The sequence below is a fragment of the Melopsittacus undulatus genome, chromosome 7 (genome assembly GCF_012275295.1).
Source record: "Melopsittacus undulatus isolate bMelUnd1 chromosome 7, bMelUnd1.mat.Z, whole genome shotgun sequence".
NCBI classification, from domain to species: Eukaryota; Metazoa; Chordata; class Aves; order Psittaciformes; family Psittaculidae; genus Melopsittacus; species Melopsittacus undulatus.
This window is the reverse complement of record NC_047533.1, coordinates 19218867-19224895: the sequence shown is the minus strand read 5'-3', so window position 1 is coordinate 19224895 and position 6029 is coordinate 19218867.

Below are 6029 nucleotides of genomic sequence, written 5' to 3'. Positions count from 1 at the left end.
GAACTTACTCCTCTCCTGTGTCAGCATCAGAAGTTTTTAATAAGTGGTGATCGTAAAAGCCTCTGCAGCCCTATACGCAGCATCACATCATCGCAGTGGACCCAACAAGCACCTTCCCTGGCTGCAGTGGCTCTGCTAGTGTAGATCCCACCACCCCCTACTGCGAGGGCAAAAAAGCACCAGGCCTGCCTCCCTCCTCCCAGCTGTGGTTTGCATGGAGATGGCTATGGAACAGAAACTGATTTTTATTTCTCTGCAAAGTGGAGAACTATCCAAAGTGTAAAGAAGTGATGGAAAATGGGCCCAAGATCCACCTTGGTGGTTCACAGGCTCAGTTTTCTCAACAAAAGTGCACTTCAACATTGCAGCTAAACCCAGTAGTTTCTCATTGATGCCCAACATGTAGGAAATGAGAGGAAACTTGTAACAGGGAATCCTTGAGTTTCTCTGAGCTGTGGCTTATTCTCCTCTGAGTCACTGTTTGTGAAACCCAGCTCTGACAGGGAGAAGGTGCGAGATGTGCACATTCCAGGTACCCAGTTAAGGCTCAGCCAGAGCACAGTGACGTCTTCCACAGGACTTTTATTCCAGCGCCGCTCATTCCATTTGCTAAGCACAATCTTATGTGCTGACCATGTTAATGTTTTAGGAAGGGAATAATCCTAGATCATACCCATTGTGTTGCCAAAAAGAACTTTAGGAAAGAAAAAACAAGTCACTCAAAGCCACCAGTCACTCAGCAGCCCCCATGAAGGCAGACAATCTAATCCGTTTTGAAGGTCCAGCCTGGAAATTCCGCAGTCACTCTGGAAGAGCTACAAGGGATGAAAGTGGGTGATGTTTGTCCCAGAAACTTTCCCCTCATTCAGAATTGGGGAAAAGAGTCTGAAATTATTTCTGGGACCAGAGGGAGGTCAGAGTGATAGTTCAGAGCACTTTTCATGCATCCAGCACAGATTCAAAAGATGCTACTGCTGAGGAAGAATAACCCAAAGGTTTTTCTTCCCCCTTCAGGGTTTACTTTGAAGCAACTGAACTAATAAAAAAATGGATAGTGATTTGCTAATAAAGCAAAACAAGCAAGTGAATTTCAAGGGTCCCGATTTTCTCTCACAAAGGTGATGGATTCCTCTGCAGCTACCTGGAATAGTATCTCCGATAGTCTAGCATTTAGCAGGAGGTGCAACCACAGAAAAAGTCTCAAACACAGATTGAGAAAAAATTCCTGGCATGTGCAAATCCTGTGAGAGGTGAACTCTGTCCAGACACTCTTTTATGTTGCAAGAAGCTAGAACAATGTAGGCAAGAAACATGTCTACATTACAGAGATCTGTGCTACAGCTCCCTTACAGATCTCCCGTTCAAGAGGAATACTTGCTGTGCAAGTGTGTAAATCCCATTCATCTTTAATACAGTGAACCAAGTACACCTAAGTCACAACTAATATAAAGGGAAGTAAGAGAAAGTCATCCATACTACAAAGGTATCAGAACAGCTCAAGATATGTATTTACTAACAATAATATTCACATGATGAGGTTTGCTTTTCTAGAAGACACAGCTTGAAAAGACAGAATGCTCAAGCAAGACTCTCAGCTCTTACAGTTTAATTTTCAGCGTTCCACAAATCCAAAGTATGCACAGCTAAACATTTCTGTGTGCTCCAGTACGGCTACATAATTCTCTGCTGAAGAGAACTGGCATTGTTTCATCATTTGAAAACCTCATTGTCTATTTTAACTTGTGCAGAAACCTTGAATGGATCTAGTTGTCTGCATTTTGGAACAGCATTAACGTATATTAGGCTTCCCTCTTCCAGAGATGTAAAACACAAAGCCCTGATTATTAAAGAGAGAGACCAGTGCTGATTCCAATATGAATTACAGCCAGAAGAGTTATTTGGTTAAGGACTTATCCCTTTCAGTTGAACACCTTTCTTCTTTGTGCAGTTACCTGGAAGAGTTGAGGCCCCATCTTTCTCGATTGTCTGAAAAGTATTCTGCATGTAAATATTTGAGCAATGAAGTTTATTAATGAAAAAACCCAGTCAAGATACATTTTGTGAATATTAAATGCCATATTGATATGCACCTGAGTATTTACTAGGAATCAGTATTTGTAGCAGGCTTCGATTTTGGAGCAGAATGTAAATGCTGCGATTTTGTTATTAATTAATTTGTTTTCCATTAAGAAGTGTAAATTTGTCTTTGAAGCTTCAATGCACACAAGGAAAGTTAGCTCCCCTGTACTATTCTGCTTTAGGTGGGGGCAATGCATCGTCAGAACACTTTTTTTGCCCAATATTTCTGCTATGGTTTAGAATAGTAAAGAAGAACTCCCAAGATTATTTAGGCAGTGATAAGAAAACACCTGATTTAGTGTATAAAGGACTTGAATCCTATCACAAGGTTCTGTATTACAGTGCTGCATTTCATCTCACATACATGATACATAAAAAAATAATCAGGTCGGGGTAGTTAACATACTTACAGAGCTGCATAATGAATAAAATCATAAAGTTAGCATTCAACAGAGCCAATGCCAGGAACAGGAGGGGGAAATAAAGTGTGAAGTGATGGTGTTACAAAGAGAAAAAATACAGAAAAGGCTTTCAGACATAATAAGGAAAATAAATATTTCAGTACAGAAAAGGATGAAGGAATAACATAGCCAAAAATTTAGACAGGTAGATGTGTTTGAAAGGAAAAAGAGGCTTTGGACTTAAAATAATTTAGAAGCCCCTTCACAACAGATTCAGTTTAATCTCATTACAGCCATGCCTCAAATGTTTTTGCCAGTACAAATGCATCCATGGGATACAAGTTAGCGGGGTTATTCCCATCCTCCTCAATAGTTATGTTTTCCATTGAAGCTACATATTACAATTGTTTTTAGTATTTCTTATCTTATTTTAACTTCCTATTTAGTGGATATTTTGCTCAGCGTTTACTAAAATGTAAAGGATCCAGAGCCTGCAGCACCAGGGAGAGGAGGAGCAGTGGGAGCCCTGCAGAGCCTTGCCACAGGACAGCAAGTACTTCTGACCCTCTCCCAGGGGAGGCATGACCCTGGGCAACAAGGCACTGACTAAAACTAAACCATGGCACATGTGAAAAAATAACACCATCAGAAGCTTGAACTAGATTTCAGCCACAAGGCTGAAAATATAAATAATATATTTAGACAACTAAAGCCCAGATAAATTGTTAAAACTTTTCTTATCATAGCTGCTCTAAACTTATATTGTTTGGCTGGAATGGTTAACTAAAGTTTAAGAAAGAACTGTTAAAAACCCCCAACCCCAAAACAAAGACTCGCTGATGCTTTAGGGTAAGAAATTTTTAATCACAAAAGAAACCCAATATTATTCCCCTCATGCTAACCTTTCCTTACTCTTCTTATAGTCTCTCCCCTTACCTTGCCCCCACCCTGCACCCCCTCTCCTCCCTGCTCCTGTTCACTCTCTCAACCAATCTTATATTCCACATCCTCCCGTTGCCTCCCACTTTGGACACATATTCATGAATGCAAATAGCATCTTCCCAACAAACAAGTAATGGGGAAAAGGAAGAAGAGAAGAAGTGAAGAGAAACATGAGAGCTCTTAAATAAATAATATTTAGACCCTTGCATAAACCTAAATGTACAGATCTCAGAGTGCTTTGGAAAACCAGGATTGTGGGCTCCTTTGGTATTCACAGACAGTACAAAGATTTTTTGTTTAAGAAATCCATGCTTTTCTTCCTGCACAATAAGTTAACCCTTGGCTGACTCTGGACATGGTGCTGCCAGTAGCAGGATGAGCAAGTATAATTACTGGCAGCCAGCTAAGCATGTTTACACTGAAGAGAAGACTCATCTCACATTTCCAACCTGTCCACTTCTTCTGCACCTGTGTTGTGCAGCCTGCTGGCCTTCGTGCGCTGCCTACAGCGCAGCTGCCCCTGTGCAACAGCCATGTTTGCTTGTCTTCTACCCAAATGACTTATGCCTAAACGAAGGCATTGAGAGTGACTTATTTTTACCAAAATAATCTCACACAAAACTGCTGCTTTTTCAAAGGCCATATATGTACTAATTTGGTGTAGTTTGTACATTCCAAATAAACCATTAAATACCTCAAACTCTAGCTTAAAATTCACAAATTATTTCATCAGTGACCCTGTTACTTACTGCTGCAAAATGCTTGGCAGTATCTCCTTTCTGAGCTTTCATCCCTGAAACAGCTTTTGAACAACTCTAGGCGATTTACCTAAAGTCAACCTGTTACTATAAGGTGAGAGAATAGATCTCTTTTCTCTGAACTTATTTTCCATACAACTAATTATCCAACACGCTAATTCCGTACAGATCTTTAAACTAGATCTGCAAAATCAACAGCAAAATCAAACCATCTGATATTGAATAAATCTCAGGTATAGTAACTTAAACTGTAGTTCATGAGTGATTACCCATGATTAATATCTGATATGAAGATCCTTGAATGCATCTAGAGGTGGTCAACAAAGCAAAAGGGCTGAAAGGAATGTCCTATGAGGAGCAGGTAAGGACTCTGGGTTTATCTAGTTTGGAGAAAAGGAGGCTCAGGGGTGACCTGTGCTCTATACAGCTTCCTGAGGAGGGGATGTGGAGGGGACAGTTCTGAGCTCTTCTTCCTGTGATCCAGGGATAGGGCATACGGGAATGGTTCAAAGCTGGACCATGGAAGGTTCAGACTGGACTTTAGGAAGCACTTCTTTCCCAAAAGGGTGATCAAACACTGAAACAGGCTTCCTAGAGAGATGGTTGATGCCCCAACCATCAGTGTTTCAGAGGCATTTGGACAATGCCCTTAACAACATGGTGTAACTTCCAGTCAGCCCTGAAGTGGTCAGGCAGTTGGACTGTATGGTTGTTGTAGGTCCCTTCCCACTGAAAGTATTCTTTTTCCATTCTGTTCCATTCCGTTCCTGCCAGAATAATCAGTAAAGGAGCTCAAGTCAAGTTGGGTGCAAGAATGGCCTTCTCCAGAGTGAGCACTACAGTAATTTTCTTGCTGTATTAGGCAAACTAGTTTTGCTGCATAGTTGTGAGATCTTGCAATTAGGAGACCTCTCTGCGTCACACATCAGAAATATTTTCTCCTTCCATTACAGCAACTTCTTCCAGTGACTCTTGTGCCACATAAACTGTTTTGACCCAGTCCTACTGTCAAGTGTAAAAACTGTGGATGGCTTTGGAGGATTTTATTCCCAGAAATATGACACTGTCCCTGTGGTACAGGAACCATTCCCACTCTCCTTGCAGTGTAAACTGGATGTTTAAGGTCCTCAGCCTTAAATTACACATGAAAAAAATCAGTGTTTTTTCTTTAACAAACATAATCCTATCCACATGGACTTTCTATTGACTCCAGATGCCCATTTTTACGATGCAGGTAACAAGTGACTTCAGATGCCTGTTTTTAAGGTGCAGGTAATGAATGATTTCACTAGAACAAGAAGACAGTCTCCATCTGTTAACAGCATAGCTTCTTGGAAACTTTGGAAAATTAAAATGTACCACAGACACATAATTACAGCTCCTATTGACTGAGAAGAACTTCTATGTACGTAAGTAAGACATCATACGGACCAAGGCATGCAGGCAGTAGCTGTTTTTTAATTGTTTACAGTTCAACCTTTTAAACAAATAACTTTGGCTTTATAAGGGGTAATTAAGGGAGTAATGAGACCAGTATTTGCTTTTCTAAAGGAGGACTGTAATAGACACAATGTAAACCTGAAGAGGAATCCAAGACAAAACATTGCCTCACAGCCCATAGCCTTAGCCAATAATCAGGGATTTTCCTGCCTATTTCCCTTAAAAAAAAACGGAATCTGACATGAGTGCTTTTATTGTAGCTGTGTCTCTTTACGGGGAAAATACATAGTAGCCTTTCATATGGGGCACACAAAGCAGAACTCAAAGGTATTGAATAAATCCGTGAACCTTTGGGCTCAGTGCTGGCAGGAAGATGCTTCAAGCAGTGAGGCAGGGAAAAGTAACCAAG